This window comes from Oculina patagonica, chromosome 4 (genome assembly GCF_052425735.1).
Source record: "Oculina patagonica isolate OP01 chromosome 4, crgOcupat, whole genome shotgun sequence".
Lineage (NCBI taxonomy): Eukaryota > Metazoa > Cnidaria > Anthozoa > Scleractinia > Oculinidae > Oculina > Oculina patagonica.
The window spans coordinates 39174000-39193632 of NC_135761.1; the positions used below are offsets into that span (position 1 = coordinate 39174000).

General features: G+C 38.9%; 1 protein-coding gene and 1 pseudogene across 1 annotated transcript in view; one reads left to right on the forward strand and one right to left on the reverse strand.

Annotated features, from left to right (window-relative positions):
• The window catches only part of LOC144650224 (uncharacterized), a 196785-nt gene that overhangs the window by 44271 nt on the left and 132881 nt on the right, over positions 1–19633 (reverse strand). The window lies entirely within an intron of this gene.
• Positions 17092–18418, forward strand: LOC144648438 (uncharacterized; annotated as a pseudogene).

A 19633-nucleotide genomic window follows, 5' to 3' on the forward strand; every position in this document is an offset into this window, starting at 1 on the left:
CTCTTTGTGCCCCAGAGGACACTTGAGGCCATTCAAAATCAAGTTCCACCACTCTCAATCTTTTGCAGCTATTGTTGCACCCGCCGCAGTGTTCCATTCCATTTTTACTTGCTCCCTTTCTTACCAGGTTCCTGATGGAAAAAAGCAAAGTGATATCCAATTAGGGGACTGGGCATGCCTTCCAACGTGTGAAAACGTGACGTTCTTTGCTCGGTCTAGAAGGTGAAGAGAAAGACTCCTCCCGCCTTGTCCTGCCTTGAGCTAGTAAATAAGATTCTTTACGAACATATGTCCTTACAGGAAGGAATAGAAGTAATGCGAGCCCACCGCACAAATATTTAACAATGGGAAAACGCCACCCCTTCCTGCAAGACCAGTTCATGTGTATTTGCTTCGTTACACTGACAAGGAATATGTTTTACACAACACTGCCTTAAAGTTAAAGGACAATCGGTTTCTAGAGGCAAAGTTGTTAATCTCAATCGACGTGTCCAAGTTGTTAAGAGAACAGCATAAAAAACCAAAAGAAACACATCTAGGCAAAATTCGCAAGAGAGAAGATGTCCTTTTCGCTTACATCCCTTGGATCGTTCCTCCTCAAATAATTTACAAATTGGCCGGAGAGTCAAGTTTTGTTTGTCTGATGCTTTGTTGAACCTGCTACACCAACACCAGTTCTGCCAGTGACACCATTGCCACCAGTCACGCCTGCCAGAATTCAGCCACATACTCCTGTTGCTGGACCAGTATTTGAGTCAACCTGTGAAACACCTATTCAAACTCCACGCCAACCTTCTCCAGCAAGTCGTCACAACTCTACAAAACTACTTGCAGAGATTCACAACAAGAGAAGAAGCATGCAAGAGGGTGGAGGGCAATTTGTTTCTTGACCTCTTGCTCAAAGAATTAAACAGCAAAATGACAGTTTTGTAATAATTGGCACAATAAGTATATCGTGGTACCAAAATTGACTTGCTAGTAGGAATTTCCTTATCTGCATCTACTTGTCACAAAGGTAGTGCCAATTCTTCTGATTTGTGGGATGGATCCTTATCTCCTCAAGATATTGTGCCACTAGCTGAAGTAACTCATGACAGCAGTGTAAAGAAATCTATTTCAAAACCCTAACAGTTAACCATGCGTCAAAACTTTGTCACATCTCCATCCTGAGGGGCCATTATGCTTCATTGCAAGGAGGACTAAAACACGATCACCTCTAAAAACGACTGTGGTGAAGGCTAGGCTATCTGGTCTATATATATATTTAAGAGGCCATTTTTAAAGGCCATTTGCTTTAGAGGATTAAAGAGGTAGTGCCTGATAGTGGCAATGGGTTATCAAATCACATACGGGTATTAATATGTACTCTCTATGAAACAACTCAAATAGAATTAATGGTAGTAACATTGCATTTTTTTTTTCAAATACAAGTTGCAACATTAACAATATTACATACCATTAAAAAACTCATTAATAATTCATAAAGAAAATACAAAAGAAACTAATGTTTAATGAGTGTCTTTATATCTGATAAAGACACGGCTAAACTTTACGTCCAATTTTCTAGGCCAAAATAACCCCAAATCTAAATATTAGTGCAAAAATGAGTTGATCTACATCAGAAGATTTTTAAGCCGTTCAATAAATTCGCAGTTCGTGTTTTAGACTTGATAAAACACTGCTGCTCATTTATTAAACATTATCTATGTTACATTGCAACAGTATAACAACAGAACTGATGTTACTGGCGTAAACATGGTTTGTGCCCGACTCAGGCTACAATGAGCTCTGAGAAGGAAAGCTGAGCAGGACCAAAAATATTTTTACACCCAACAACATAAACTCTATTGCTATGATAAGAAATTAAGAGGGCATTCAGTTAAGGAAACAAAAACAGTAAACAAATTCTCCATTTTAGCACGCAAAATACGCCACAATTCCCGACTAAATGATTTTTTATTTAGTTCTATGACTTGCACTATACTTGTGCAGATGGTCACCATATGTTATGAGATACTTATAAAAAAAATTTGTTCTGTTTATCAAATATAATATCTAATTTACTGTACTCTTGAACCTACAACATACAGTTTGTGTATACGGGAAATGTTATTGAAGTTTAACTTGGCACTTTGCCTGTCAAATGGATGTTTCTGCAATTTCAAATGCTGATGATGAGTTACTTAAAGAAATGGGTCTGATAAAGTCGGAGACAGACTGAATGTTAGAAGTTTTTGTAGCTCCATTAGCCAAGCAGATAAAGAAGAAGACGGTAAAAGCAAGAAAAGAAGACTTCTTGAAGCTTTGAGATGAAAGGAAAAAGGCACTTCCTTCCAAGAAATGCACACGGGGGTAACCACCCTACCCATACTGGAAACCCAGAAAAAGAGAGAGAAAGAAAGATGCAGCTAGGATGGAAACATTTTAAAGATGAGGAAGATGTGTACACCCTTGTTCAACAAGCCAAGGGAGGAGGAAGCAGGCAAGTATAGTTACCACTATCAACCACCAAGTGGGAGTTGTTGAAAACATGTAAAACACATAAGCAAAAAGGAAATGGCCTGTGATCTAGCTAAGTTTAAGAATGTCAAAATTAAAGTAACTGTCAATGTTGCTGGAAAAGATCCGGGTTTTGTTACAAAAGTGGCCCGTTGTGATAAATATGCCCTGTACACGTTTCTTAAGTTCCTGATGTTATTACAAAACAGCTTACCTCCTTAACCCGAACAAGACAAAGTTGTTGTTGCTGGGAACACCACAGATGCTTTCAAGGATTCCTCAAGACTTCAGCAACACCTTGGAGCCTACAGAGAGTACACTGTCTCCCGTACAACTTCCACAGCATCCCAAGATATTTGACTCAGACCATGACCTTGCGCAGCTACTCATAGAAGAAACGAACTGTACCTACCACCACCCGCTGAACACTTGTTGAATCCAATATGGCGGCGAAAGTGTGGTTACTTGGTGAGTTGTTTTTTGCTTGCTTCATCATTCTTTTGCTTCATTCGGGAGTTATATACCGGTAGCTATTTCTTTTACTCATATTTCCAGTTGGGCATCTCGTCAAAGGGTTTGGGCATATTTTAGATCAAATTGAACGAGTTATCGTTGATTTCAAACTTGTAACAGTTTCATGCTTATTTACAGTGTAATTAGAGACCGTTCGTTTTAACCCTTGAATTTGTTTTTTCTGTTGGTTTTAACCTCTTTAACTCTTTATCTGCAGCATGGATTAAACGATCTTGAACGCTCTTGATCGGGTGTTGAGTTACAGCCTTCAGAGTTGATGACAGTTTAAGCAGATATGGCTGCTAAAAAACCCTATTGTTGTGGAGGGCAACACTCCAGGCAAACCTGAAAACAAGACAATCGACGCAAGGGACATCAAGAAAAAGCCTTTCTCAGAAAACTAGAATGGTACTAGAAAGACTTCGACTAAACAGGAATTATCTGAGGCAGAAACCTCTGCAATTGCTCAGTTTATCTGCTTGTTTTGGGAAGAAGCATGGAAAGACAGCTGGATGTCAGGCGATCAATTGCAGTCAACCAGACATGCAACTCTACGAGAACTGGTTTGTCATACTAAAATATTTCTTATGGTAAACTGATAACTGTTGTTTTATTTTGAAGCAGTCAACATGGTGGGCGCCCTAGGCATTAAAATTGAGGCAATTTTGAAGAAGCTAGAAAAGCTCAATGTTATTGAATCTCGACTCAATGAGGTCCATACAAGAATGGCGAATATCGAAGAGACAATAAGTAGATTGGACTCAGAGGTTTAAGTCTTATAATTTATAACCAACAGAAGCTGAAAAAGAATGTGGAATTTATGGAATACACCGCGGATGATATAAGCGAATTACAATGCAACAACAACAAACTTGAGAACAACGTAGACAAGTTGAAGAAACAACTGATGTACATGGAGAACTACTCCAGGGGGGAGAATCTCAAATTTTTTGGCCTCCCAGAAAACATAGGCACATCACTCAACAGCATGAACATGGAAGAAGGATTACCCCGTCAGCACAATGCACCAAAAAAATTAAGAAGAAATAAATTTCCTTTAAAATTGATTGCCTATGCAATCAATTCTTGCTAATAATTGAATGAATAGGTGAAAATAAAGTTGTTGTTGTTGTTGTTGTTGTTATGCGAAAAAATCGAGTTCAAAGAGTGTCAAAAGTCCTGTCCTGTCCATGGAAATTGGTGTGGTTAAGAAGTAATGAGTGTGTTGATCGGAGGATTCTAGACGGTTGGTAGTAAGTTATTAATTCTTCAATGTAAACAGGAGATTGTTGATAAGGAGCCTTAATGGTAAGTAGCAGAATCTTGAATTTAATGCGTTCTGAAAGAGGAAGCCAGTGTAGTTCTTTCAGTATTGGTGTGATGTTATGGAAGAGGCAAAATAAAATATTCATCTTATTAATGTTCCAGAGAACAAAGATGGAAATTGCAAAGAAATTGAATGTAAGGTGATGGCTGCGGTCAAAGTGGAGGGCACAAACATGCTCGAGTTCCCTGCAGTTCACTATACTGGTAAACAAAGTGATGATGGAAAACCTCGAGCAATAATCCCTTGCTTTGGCAACCACGAAACAAGAAATGAGTTGTGGAAAAGACGAAAGGAGCTTGCCAACTCTCTGAATCATCAAAATGTTGTTGTGGTACCTGACTACAAGTATGAGATCGCAAAGGAGCAGAAGAAATTGTCAAATGTCTTACCAAACACCAGAAAGAAGAACTTTACTCCAGCATATATCAAGCTATTTTATTCAAGGAAATTCATATCGAGCCACAGGCAGCCCAAGCGACGGCTTCGTTAATGATGTGCAACGGTCATTGTCGGTTCGACTCAATCATTCGAAAATTATGCTCCATAAATTGATGAATTTGAGGTCTTTCCTTCCTAAATTACAAACTGTAAGCCAGATAAATAAATATCACTTACCTATTGTTGATTCTGTGTTATAGTGAGATTTGATGGGGTTTTGGGACGATTTATTCCTCACTTGTGGATAACGCAACCTACTAATACCAAAGAAAAGGCATGCATCTTCCAACGCTGCCAAATCCTGACATGGCCCAAAATTTTTCCAATTTCTCGTATTTCCATACGTCGCTTTGCCATCCAGTTTCTGTCAAATATAGTTCAAGAAATTACCAAGCTTTGGGTTGAAAATTGTTGAATCACCCGGTTTTAACAACCTAAACAGCCACCGCAAATTTTACATTTGACAAGAATCCTCCATTGTCAGAGGATGTGCCGCAATGTTGGCGATCATAACGCCGTTATGAAATTCAAAGTTTCAAAAAACCGAGGTCAGATTACGTGTGTAAGCGACAAATGCACATCGTTACTTAAACATGTTTTGCACATATGTGAATCAGAATTTCCTTGTACAGGATATTCTCTATCGACAACAACAACCAGTTCAAAGTTGCTTTACCTCTACTTCAAGATAAACATGAACATATAGACAAGTTTTGATGCGTATACATGTCGTTTTATTTCGTAATTTATACAATTGGTCGGTTATGATCCGTTGTTTAGAATATCAAGGTCACCAAGGTGACTTTTTCCTGGCCGAATCAGATAACGAATGGTCGGGACATCAGTCATAGCATTAGAGTAAAATATACCAGCATCAAATGCAGCCGTCACCATACTACCTTGCCAGACTTGATGAAAACCTGTACGCTGCAAACACCGCTAAAGCAAAGGCTACGTTCTTTGCACAAGATCCGATGCTTCCTTGTCAATTTGTTGAAACATTAGCCTGCGAACAGGCCCTGCTCTTCCGCTCGCGTTCGTGCGTTTGTCGCTCGCTTCGTTCGCGGGAAACCCCACTCGGGAGCCTGTTTGCAGGCTATTGAAACATCTGTAGTAGGTGAGCTCAAGAAAGCCAGTAAACTCAGCATTGTTGTAAACTGTCAGAAAGAAGATGGCATAATTGTTCTTGGTGATGATATGTGTATTATCGTCTTTCTTGTAAACGCTCTTGACAATGATGATACAAGGACAGTTTGCAAAGCAACTGAGGAGGAAAGTGAAATAGACGGCAGCATGCAGTCAGATGACGATACTCCCCCAGTTGCAACTAGATCAGGAACTAAAACAACTGAATTGAAATTATGTCTATTACTAATTTGGATTAACATTAAACCAAACTAACCGTTCTAACAGGCCATCAAATAACCAATAACCAATTGAATGATGTGAGCTCCAAGCTAATATATTGAATATAGTTTGAATATAGTTGACTGCATGGAAAACCACATCAAAGAAACTGTTGCCCAGACAAGATTTTCAGTCAATATGCTGAAAAGTGTTTTTCACCAAATATCGCACTTGAACCATCAGGGGGACTACAAAGCATTGCTCCAAAAGCATTTCAGTCTTCAGAAACTTCTGAGAGAAAAGTTTGCTGACAGAATTAGAACTGAGTTTTTGGCTGCCAACTTGTTTATGGTGTGTTATTGAATGTGCTTAATGTTATTGCAAACGAAGTGTCAAACCAATGCCAGAATAAGTGTTCAACATTCCAAGTTTCAGAAATGGATTCCCAGGGTGAAGGGAAAGTGCATTTTGTATTTGCGTGGGCAGTGAGCAGGCTCCTGAAGCAGTCAAGGGCTTATGTGAATTAGTGCGTTTAAATATTTCTTCTCTTTTAAGGAATGTTTTCCTTGTTACAACTGAGTACCAAATACTTTAAGATTGAGGCCTTAGAGAATGCTGCCATCGTTCTGTATGACATTTTGTGCCGAAGTACTTAACAAGTGACCAAAAGTCAGCAGTATCGCTCACATGGACTCTTGTATGTGAGCGATAAAGTGTATGAGTTATCTCTCCAATTCGAACAGGCCAGAGTGTCTGCACTGAACACAAACATGCTAAAACTCCACAGGGAGAACCTTTACAAGTGGCCAGCGAGACTCAAGTCAGACAACTCCCTCTTGTTTGTGTGGAAGCAATTGATCAAAGAGGAAATTGAAGTCAAGGTGAGTTGAGCATATTAAAATAATTATTACATACATACAATAATTATTATATACATTTTAACCTACAATTTTTAAAATGACAATTTTTACAAAGACCACTCCCTGAATAAAACAGCCCCTTCTAACCATAATTTTCAAAATTATTTGATTTAATGGCAGCTTTTTTTATAAGTTTTAACTCTTTGTGATTGGAAAAAAATGTGGATGAAAAGAAAACAACAATAGATTAATGCCAATGGGACACCACTCTATTGATAATTATTCCAATCAATTAGACAGTAAATTAAACTCTAAAAAAACTTTCATGCATGCATATTAATGCCATGCATGTTGTGGTTCCTAACTGCCATATTGCTTGTTTCTTTGCCGGTTTGATTTTATTTATATATCGATGTGATGCATGTGCTATTTTAAATACAATGTTACAAAGCTTTTCTTTTTATTTGAAATGTGCCAACAGTTTATGTACATGTAATGATGTAACCGATGAGGTTTAATTAAGGTTATATACATGTACATGATAGTACACTAGATATTGATTAGAAACTGGCAGAATCATTTCGATTGATTTGTATTTCAACAAAAACAAACTTTCTTTGTGTAATGTTTATGTCCCAAATGACCAGCGCCAACAACAAGCTTTTCTACATAATTTAAGCACATTCTTGATGTCCAACACCGATATTGAAAATCTTCTAATTGGTGGTGATTGGAATATTTCATTGCAAGCTATTGATAAAAAAGGTGGAAGTCCGTGGAAACCTACAACCTCTATGGAACAATTGGTGACGATGATAGAGGAATTTGACTTGGTAGATGTTTTCAGAGCGAAAAATCCAAACAAAAAAAGCTACACGTACGAATCAAAAGCGCTTAAACTATATTCGCGCCTCGACTTCTTTCTCTTACCGCAACATGTGAAAAACCGACAAAATACTTCTTCAACTTAGAGAGACGGAATTACAACCATAAAAAGATCAGGGAGTTAAAGTATCCGGATGGTACTTTAGTGACCAAAGAGGACGAAATACTAAAGGAAATTGAAATATTTTACAATGATCTCTATACTTCTTCTACTAGTGTAGAAAATGCGTTATTCCAATCTTTCATCGCAAATTTAGAATTACCCAAACTTGAGGACTCGGTGAGTAGTGAATTAGAAGGTGAGATCACTCCAAGGGAGTGTAAAGATATTCTGTGCACATTTAGTAGCGGGAAATCACCAGGCGAAGATCGATTTACCTGGGAGTTTTATAGTTGTTTTTTTGATCTACTTGGTCAAGATCTTGTCGACTGTTTTAATGCTTCGTATAGAGCAGGTGAAATGTCACTCTCCCAACGGAGAGTATACCTGCCAACTCTCACGCCTTGGGCGTGAGTCTCACGCCTACGAGTTGAAAACTTCGATCTCACGCCAACTCACGCTTACGAACTGATTTCTCACGCCTAGTCGAAAAATGTGAGTTATTACAACCAAGAAGGACACATTTTCCAAAAAATGTAATCTCAAACCAGTGTGAGAAAATAAAACACCATGTAAAATGAGTAAATGGCGATACCTTCCCCAAAACGACAGAGTTTTGACGAAAAAAAGCATTGGGAACGAGGTCATTTTTAGCAAAACACGTCCACGTACTGGGATCGGGAGATGTTCGGAACGTCTTCGGAATACTTCGGACATCTTCGGAAAACTTCGGAAATTGTCGTATCGTCTTCGGAAATCCTGGCACTCTCAGGATTAAAATCTCACGCCTTTGACCCAGAAAAAGTTGGCAGGTATAGGAGAGGCGTAATAACACTTATACCAAAAGAAGATTCGGACCTTTCTACACTTGCTAATTGGCGGCCGATAACGTTATTAAACCTAGACTATAAAATTGCATCAAAAATTATTGCCAGGAGACTAGAAAAAGTTCTAGCTCTTCTAGTCAATCCTGACCAAACAGGCTTCATTAAAGGAAGATATATTGGACAAAACATTAGGTTAATTAATGACATCCTTGAGCAAACAAAGCTTCAGAACATTCCTGGTATATTATTACATACAAAGAACAATTGCACTGTTTAATTTTGGGGAATCCATTCAACGTTAGATCTCCATCTTTTACTCTAACACAGAAAGTGCAGTCTTGAACAATGGCTTCTGTACAAATTATTTTTCTCTCTCAAGAGGAGTAAGACAAGGTTGCCCTTTAACCCCATATCTGTTTGTTTTGGCAGTAGAACTGTTGGCGTGCAAGATCAGACAAGATAAAGAAATACAGGGTATAAAAGTTTTTGGTAAGGAGCTAAAATTAAGCCAGTTTGCTGATGACACCACCCTCCTTAACAGTAATTGTAATTCGGTAAAACAAGCAATCGCTGTGCTAGATAATTTTGGCGATATCTCCGGCTTGAAACTGAACCCGTCGAAAACCGAAGCTTTGTGGCTGGGATCGTGGAGACATAGAAAAGACAAACCCTTTGGATTTCAATGGCCTGAAAAACCAATCCGTGTGTTGGGTACTTTTATTTCTTACAACGAGAAAGAAAATGAAAAATCCAATTTTACGTTAAAACTGCAAAAATTGAAGACCATCTTTGACATTTGGAACTGCCGGAATCTTACACTATTTGGGAGATGTCTTGTAACGAAAAGTCTTGGCATCTCGCAACTGGTACATACAATTTCTAGCCTCGATGTCCCTCAGGAATACCTTGGGGCGGTAAATTCAACCATTTTTAAATTCATTTGGAAAAATAAAAAGGACAAACTTAAGCGCAAATTGATGATCTTAGATTATGACCAAGGTGGTCTGAGGGCTCCTAGTATAGATGTCTTAGCAAAATCATTAAAGCTAGCTTGGATTTCCAGACTTCTAGACGATGATCCAACCGCAGGGAATCTTGGAAGACAATTCCTAGTTACTTTTTTGAAAAATGCGGCGGCTTAAATTTTATATTACGATGCAACTACGAAAAACAGTTCCTCAAGCAGATCGATCTGCCCAGTTCTACAAATTAATTCTCTTGTATTTTCTGGAAATCAAGGAATCCTTTCCAAACCAGTCCGGTCAGGAATTAATTCTATTCAATAACAAAGATATTCTAATCAACAGTCGCACTATTTTTTATAGGGACTGGTTTAATCGAGGCATTTATCTCGTGCGAGACCTTCTAAAATCAGATGGAAAATTCCTTTCTTACACAGAATTTGTTCAGAAATATGATCTTAGATGCAACTTTCTCATTTATTTTCAAGTAGTTTCTGCAATTCCCCGGCATCTTGTAGAACGTGCGATGTCATACCCCGTAGACAGAGCAGGTTTGTTGTCTAGCACTATGTTTCACCTCTCCCCAGAGACCTCCATCAACTTAACCAAAATGAAAAACAAAGATTACTATCGGCTCCTCGTAAATAAAGAGCAAATTGAACCGAAGGCTACCTCCAAATGGGAAAGAGACTTGCAAATTGGTCAAGCATCTCTACAACCTTTTTTTAGTCGCGTAAGAAACGTATGTAGAGATAATAAGCTTAGGGAATTTTATTTCAAACTCTTACACAGAATAGTAGTCACCAAAAAGGAACTTTTTCTTTTTGGTGTGGCAGAGGACGCAAAGTGTCCATACTGTGATTTGAATGACTCCATAATTCACACTTTCTACAACTGTAATTGGAGTCAATTATTCTTCGCAGAGGTTATAAAATGGTTTAATAAAGAAAATGCCACCTCTCTTACCCTCTCTCCAACTGAATTAATTTTTGGTAAGGACAAGGATAACATAAACAAAGAAATAGATATCATTAGAAAGTTAAACTTCACCTTTTTATATGCAAAATATTATGTATACAATCAGAAATTATTGAATGGAAAGCTGTCATTAAATGAATTCTTAGCCAATGTAAAATTTAAATACATCTTAGAAAAATTTAATTGTAGTTAAAGCGAATTATTTGAAATAAGAGTGTACTGTAGGATGAGTAATAGCGTGTATTAATATTGATGATGTATTGTAATTTCTCATTTAAGATCTAGTGTGCTAATAACTATACTATACTTGTAAGTTTTTTTTCTTTTTTTTCAATTATTGTATTTGTTTATTTTTACGTTATTCTGTGTGTATTTTTTTTCTATTGAAATGAATAAAAAAAAAAACACTAGATATTGATTAATATGCTAATAAATTTATTCGGTAAATTCACTTCAAATCATACATTTAATTATACTTGATAATTATCACCAGGGGTACAGGCTTGAAAATTTGATTGTGTGGTTCCAGAGAATATCCATACCCCCCACGGTAGGGATTTGCCCTATGACCCCCTACCCCTCTCAGCTTCATACATTGCTTTAAAGTTTTGGGTCTTTGTGACCCCCTTCCTCCCCAGAATTTCCAATCTCTTCTGTGGAGGAGGAGTATGGATATTTTCTGGAGCCACACATTAGAACCTTGCTTAAAGGGCAACTCTCGGCTAGAAAACCCTATTTCAGGAAACGTTTTGTGCCAGCGGGAAGATCCGCAGAGCATCATGAATCGGGAGAAGGATCGGCAGAAGGGGCTGATCAACCACCTTCTCGCCGTCATCGCAATCTTGATAGTGAAGAATGGTGAGTGTCTAGCTGTCCTTGAGCAATTGCTAACTGCAAAAGCATCAAGTAGTTGATTGATTTTATAACGTTTCAATTAACTAGATTTTAAAAAATGTGCAGTTTTATTATACATGTTTTCATTCATGAACTGTGTGTCTGGTCTTGATCTTTACTTTACTCTGGCCCATCAGAGCACTCGAAGTAAAACCCGTCTCAAATCAATTTTTTAAACAAAAAGCCTTTCATAGAAATAGTTATAAATAAGTTCACGTATTATATTGAGTCAGGCACACGTTGCTTAACGCCGTTTGTAATTGTTCGCGAAAACTATAGAATTATTTTGTAAACAGACTTTTACACAGCCACATAGCTGTGTCATGGAGCGGACACGCTTATTTGTAAATCTCTTATCTTTTTGCCAAAATGCCACCGTGTAATTTATCCGTATTAAATTTTGGTTTGTTTGCCTTTAAGAAATTGTACCCTGTATAGGTCATTATCCTTTCCTACCACACAGTTGCTCTTGTATAAATGATCTAATTTTCTCGTTTGTTGTTTTAATCTTGTTGTCATAGCCATACGTACCAAAACTAGGAAAATGAATTTTCTTTTACAAATATAAACGCTATAGTCAGTCATTCAAAACTCAAAATGCATTTAGTATTTGGACACATATATATTGTTGGGCTGGCTCAAAGTACTTTAGGCATTAGTATATAATACCTTCTCGCAATTTTTTCCTTCAGCAATCTTAGTCCCTTTCCGTTAATTAAATAGTCATACTGTTATTGATTGTTTACAACATGCTTGTGTGGTAACTGCTAACAAATGTGGCAAGAAGAAGAGAATATTTGCTTCCAGGAAGTTGATGCAGCCAGTTGATGTTGAGAAGCTTGACAAGCCTCCTAAGTGTATTGTTGCTCACCCTGGGTTTCAGGTAGTTTGCCTGAATCACTGGGTGTTACAAGCGGCATGGTTCCAGTACAAGCAACAGTATGGGAGAGCAGCGCACGAGAGACCTGAATATAAAAAAAGTAGGCACGTAGCCTACAGGCTGTTAGTTAGGTGGTGTTGGGGATCATTGGAGAAGGAAATAAGAGTTCCTTTAACCTCTTGCACAGTTAACTGCATTCGGCTCATTTTTAATGAGCCTGGAAGGCTTGAAGATGACATGGTGTTTACAGGATTCCTTTATGCAGTTGCTCATTGATAAAGAGTGGGAGATAAACAGAAAATAGTAGCATTCCATAAATTCAATGAACTCAATGTTAAAAATTTCTCAAAATAGTACTCACCCTATGCACAACTAATTTTGACAACGCCTGGCTTTTTCTTTTTGGTCTTGTGTAAAAGCAAGAAAAGAAGACTTCTTGAAGCTATTTTGACAAAGAAGAAACAAAAAAGGCACTACCTTTTAAGAGATGCACACAGGGTAACCACCCTACCCACACTGGAAACCCAGAAAAAGAGAGAGAAAGAAAGGTGCAGCTAGGATGGAAGCATTTTAAAGATGAGTACACCCTTGTCCCACTTGCCGAGGGGAGAAGGAAGCAGACAAGAAGAGTTTCCACTATCAACCACTAAGCGGGAGTTGTTAAAAGCATGTTAAAGACATAAACAAAAGACGAAATGGCCTGTGATCTAGCTAACTTGAAGAATGACAAAATTGAAGTAACTCTCGATGTTGCTGAAAAAGATGCAGGTTTTGTTACAAAAGTGCCCCATTGTGACAAAAAAGCCCTGTACATGTTTCTTAAGTTCTCGATGTTATTACAAAACAGCTCACCTAATTAACCCGAACAAGACAAAGTTGCTGTTGCTGGGAACATCACAGAGGCTTCAGCAACACCTTGGATGCTACAGAGAGTACATTGCCTCCCATGCAACTTCCACGGCATCCCAAGATATTTGACTCAGACCATGACCTTGCACAGCTACTCATAAAAGAAACAAACTGTACCTATCACCACAGACCGATTATATTTTAGATCGAATTGAACAAGTAATCCTTGATTTCAAACTTGTAACAGTTTCATGCTTATTTACAGTGTAATTAGAGACCGTTCGTTTAAACCCTAAAATTTGTTATTTCTATTGGTTTTTACCTCTTTAACTCTTTATCAGCAGCGTGGATTTGATGGTCTTGAACGCTCTTGATTGGGTGTTGAGTTACAGCCTTCAGAGTTGATGACACTAAGCAGATATGGCCGCTAAAAGGGCTATTGTTGTGGAGGGAACACTCCAGGCAAACCGGCTGAAAAGGCAAAAGACCAGTCAACGCAAGGGACATCAATAAAAGCCTTTTCTCAGAAACCCAGAATGGTACAAATAAGACTTTGGCTAAACGGGAATGGCCAGAGGCAGAAACCTCTGCAATTGTTCAGTTTATCTGCTTGTTCTGGAAGACGCATGTGGAAAGACACCTGGCCCATGACAGGCGATCAAGAATTTTAGGATACTTTGCAAGTGTATTCCACCAGACATGCAACTCTACGAGAACTGGTTTGTCATAGTAAATATTTTATGGTAAAATGATAACTGTTGTTTTATTTCCAAGCAGTCAACATGGTGGGCGCCCTAGACATTAAAATTGAAGCAATTTTGAAGAAGCTAGAAAGGCTTGATGTCATTGAATCTCAACTCAATGAGGTCCATACAAGAATGGCGAATATCGAAGAGACAAGAAGTAGATTGGACTTCTGTTATGGCCCAGAATTTTTCCAATTTCTCGTATTTCCACATGTCGCTTTGCCATCCAGCCTCCGTCAAATATAGTTCGATAAATTACCAAGCTCTGGGCCAAAAATCCTTGCAATCACCCGGTTTTAACGACCTAAACAGCTGCCGCGAATTTTCACATTCTACAAGGATCCCCCATCGTCAGAGGATGTGGCGCAAGGTTGGCGATCATAACGCCATTATCAAATTCAAAGTTTAAAAAAGCCGAGGTCAGATTATGCATGCAAGCGACAAATGAACATTCTACCCTCCCTACAGTGCTAGGCGTGTGCAACGAAAAGACATTCCCATGCAAACTCCCATGTGGGTCATTTGCCACTTCTGACTCGCCACCGGAAAAAGAAATCAACCAATCAGAAACGAAGGCCCCGAGCAAACCCAAACTGTTTGTATTGACAAGTCCAGGGAACGATTTCTGCACGTGTGTTTGACATGAATTTCTCCCCGGCAGTGTAAAAATGCCAGAGGAAAACAGAGGTCTTACAGCCGAGCAGGAGTTGTGTTTAAGGGCTGCCAGTGCAGGGCATAATTTTTTAATACTCGGTGAGGCTGGAACGGGAAAATCCACTGTTATCGTCAACATATTCTGCCAATTTCATCGAGGTGGGAAAAAATTTCAAGTCCTATGTTCGACCGGGATCGCGTGTGAAGTGTTTGAAGATCGCTTGCCTGCATACCAAAAGCCGATCACCATTAACTTTTTCCTTGGAATTGGAACTGCAGAAGGACCGTTCAACAATGTTATTAGCAAAGCTTGTCGGAATGAGAATGTTGAAAGGAGAATTCGGGAAATCAGAAGTATTGTTTTTGACGAGTGCTCCATGGGAAGTTCTCCGCTGCTGGAACTTTTTCACGTGACTACTGCCGCGTTGAGAGGTAGCAACAAGCTTTTTGGAGGTATACAGGTTATTGCTGTGGGTGACTTTCTGCAGCTAAAACCTGTTCCAAGTAGTTTCGATGATGGTGCCATGATGTTCCATTCAAAGATTTTTCCAAAGTTGTTCCCTCACAGGATAAAGCTGAGAGTATTATACAGGAAGGAGAAGAAAGTTTTAGAAGTGCATTGAGGGAGCTTAGAAGAGGTATGTGTTCTGAAGAATCACTTGCATTTAAAGGGAGGGTGCTTATTCGAGATAGGGCACTTATTAAATTTTTTGAGAACCAACAGAATTTTCAAAACAAAACTTAAAATAAATATTAAAATAACTAACAATAACAGAAACTGTAACAGTAACAAATTGTTAAAAGTCAGTTACTTTTAAAAGAATTGCTCATTTTAGCGGTAAATATACTCATGCAGAGTATGGTGAATGTTCATGAGTTTGTCTGCGATAACTCACAATAAGAAAATCTTATAACAGTGGGGGGCGCTTATTAGAATGGGGGCGCTTATTGACTAAAACATATTCGGGGGAGCTATAAGGGGGCGCTTATTGCAAGGAGGGCACTAAATCGAATCATTATGGTATGTGATTAGACCTGTAACCTGGTACAATGTCAATAAAGAGGGTAAGCAGGTGGGATAGAGGAAACAAATCCCCCTTAAGCTTGATAAAGCTGTTGTCAGCTGTTTACATGAATTCACTGGGGGATTACTTTACAAAGCATTCTCAAGGGTAAAGAAAGCTCAAGAATTGCAAGTCAGAGGTTTCAAGTCATTTCATGGCCAAGACAGATCAGAGGAAATTGCTGAAATCAACTCCCACTTGCAGCACTGTCTATTCCATGATGACAATTGTGAATGGCACAAGCCTATTGACTTTGCCTCCCTGACAACTATATCCTGCCGCCTGAACTTGATGAGGATGTTATGTTGGAAATTGTCAGAGGATTGTTTGATGGCAATGGTGCCACTAGTGATGATGTTGATGGTGGGATGGTCAATTTAATATGACCCTTAAAGACGTATTAGAAACCATGGAGGAGAAATGTGACCTTCCACTGGAAACGTACATTAACGACTTTGCGTTAAAGGCTTCAAATCGTTTGTTAATCATTCATTTGGCGTTTAAATCGTTTAGAAAATCATTAAAATTTTGTGCCTTGTCGTTATAATCGTTAGAGAAATCGTTTGAACTGTTTTCAAAGGTCGTTAAAGTCATCAGTAAAAGTCGTTTTGAAAGTCGTTGAAATTTTCCCTAAACAACGTTTAAAAAAGTCGTTCAATTTAAAAGTAAAGCGTCGAAATTTCCTCTGAACGGCATTTGAAGCGTTGATCGAAACCTCATTCAATCAGCTGGTCCGTTTTTGGTTAAGCGGTTAAAACTGAGCTCAATTTGATTGTTGGCAATCTACCATCGATCGATATTTACAATCTGCAGTCGACGGTACTGTTTGCAGAAAACATTTTTTCTGATAACATGTAATAATTAACATTGTAGTGAACGAGAATGCAAGCAAGTAGCAATTCAAGTTTGTTTATTCGTTGAAAAGAAGTTAACATACATTACAAACATACCTTATTCCCCCGGCAACTGCTAAATCATGACTAAATGAACTGTTCTGTTCAGCGAAACTTCTCACGTATGTGCCGAGCTTCGTATGTGAAATCGTTCGTTCCCAACACGGTAGCTACATTTCTAGTCACAATTTCTAAGCCCTTTTCGATCAGCATTTTTGCAAACAACATCCCTTTTCAGAATTGGAGAATGTTTGAGAAACTGGAATTTATATTTTAACGTGATTGTCCAAAGGAACCACGTTTTCAACCAATCGCAGGCCGACCGCACGAAAACACTCGTCCCCGGGCCAATCCGCGTCATAGGTCGTTATAGCAATGGTTGATTGTTTTTTTAACTGTCAGCGTTTTGCATGTTTTATTAGAATCTCAGTAGATATCGAACAGCGAGAAACAGAAAATCAAATGATGGAGAAAGTGAAAGAATTATTAAAAGTTGGTTGCAAGTGCTCCCGAGGTCCAAAGGATGGTCCGTGTTCGTCTCAGTTTACCAAAGAAGAGATCATCACAAATTTAAATAATTGCAACAAGCTGTCTTCTCGAGAACTAGACCTCGTAAATTTGTAAACGCAAGCCGTCACCCGTGTTAAAAATGTTGGACAGAAAAGAAAGAGAAGTCCTTGAAGTAACTTTCTGTTCTAGTGAATGCCGATTTGTTGCGATATGTTTCTTATCTTGTATGGGATAAGCGACTCTCGCTTTGGCCGATTACGGGAACATTATGAGAACAGCGGCCTTACATCGCGCACACATGAAAACACCAAACGGCTTCCTAAGAATACTCTTCCTTATGTGGTGAACAAGGATGTCAAATTATTTCTATCAAACTATGCAGAAGAAAATGCAATTTCGCTTCCTGGAAGGATTCCTGGATACAAAGACGAGGATATTAAACTCCTGTCCTCCCATGAAACAAAGATCGGCGCACTTTCGAAGTCGCGTGCAAAGCCAGGAAAAAGCAGGCTGTCAGCTATTCAAAGTTTGTGGAACTGTGGGAACAATTTTATCCCAACCTCGTGGTAGCAAAACCAATGACTGATCTCTGCTTGACATGTCAGCAAAATACGACAAAGCTTCTTTCGAGCTGGGAATCTGCCTGATCGAGAAAAATCAGATTGCGTTCAAGAACAACAAGAACATTTAAACTTGGGGTTGAGTGAAAGGGAACATTACAAAGCGGCATGCAAGGAGGCATCAGATACCTTCCAGGCAATCAAGAACACTATAGAATTAAGTGAAAAACGTGCACCATGTTCAACTCCAGGAACAATGCATTATTCCTTTGACTATGCACAACAGCTGCATTATCCGAGCAATCCCATGCAGCCCGGTCCCATCTATTTCAAGAATCCGCGAAAATGTGGGATTTTCGGTATAATATGTGAGACCATCCCAAGGCAAGTTAATTATCTCATCGACAAAGCTTCCAGCGTTGGAAAAGGTGCGAACTCGACTATTAGCTATGTTCACAATTATCGCAAATCATGGTCTAGGAGAAACGCACGTGCACCTTCACGCAGACAATTCAAGATTAAAGGATTTCTCTGGCCAGGCCAAAATTTACATACGACCACTTCAGAGAGATCTTGATGTGGACTATGAAGACCTAGCCTGCAAGCAGGCTCTCTATTCAGGGGCAATGTGAATCTCTTTCTTCGAGAGCGCCAAAGGTAGATTTTCAGCGAGCGAAAGAGAGCCAGCACGTAATTCATTGAATTTCAATTCCAGCCGCTCCAAATGTGGCAACTTGTTGACAACTCGCCACATTTCCAATGTCAAATAACTACCCAATAGGGAGCGAGCAAAACATAAACAAACACGACAGAAAGTTGCACTTGGAGGTTTTCCCGGGATTACATCTTGATCTATATGGCTCTTCATGGAAGGATGAGATGATTGTGCGTTGACTCGGAAAAAATTTGAAAAAAGGGTGTTGCCGTATCTGCAAGTGCAGTTTTTTGGTAAAATATGGAACTGGTAAATCGGGTCAGTTGTCAAGTGAAAATTTATTTCGAGTTTCAAATCGTGATGGAAGCCGCGGACATGTTATGTCTACGATGTGAGAACAAATTGGAATACAGTTCGTAAAATTGTTCTTTGTCCGACTGTGTGTGCAATTCGCGCACCTGAAAAATAAGGAACTTGTTCAGGCTCTTCAAGGAAATCAAAAGTGCAATGAATTTCGACTCATCAGTTGAGACTGGCAGCTCCCCTGCCTGAATTAAGTGACAGCTTCCAACAACTGTTTCGACACGGACAGGAGTCCGTCTGACAGAAAAGTGTCACGAGCGAAAACAAAATCAACGCTGCCCACATCTCAAAAGTCTCTCTTTTCGGAACTTTGTGAGCGTCAAAAGGGGAATCGCGAGAGGAATCGAGCAAACCCTCTCATTCCTGTAATGGCGGTGTAAGCATGTCTACCAGTAGTGATTTACTTCTGCAACACATGAACATTAATGACCTTGTTGGAAACAATGAAACAATGGTGAAGGTTGTTGCAGTTTACACAAGCAGTCAAAAAATCTCGTGAGAAATGTTGTCTTCAAGAATTGGGAAGCTGTGGCAAATGGAATGTTTGGTCACGATGCGGTGCGAGAAGAGCTATTTGGTGCTTTACAAAAAGCAGTGGCCAACGAATTTAAAGAGTATAGCCTTTCAGACTCTGTTTTAAAAGGAACTGAACCTGATCAACTAGCTGGGTTTTCAGCCATGCTTGTGGCACTCGTTCGATTAGTTCTATTTCTCTATGTAGTGCAGTGGCTGCTGTATCCATAAAGTTTTGCAAACAAATAACGTTATCATTGTCTTTATTGTATGATAATCTAGAATTGTTGGTGACAATGTGGATTTAGAAGTTCGT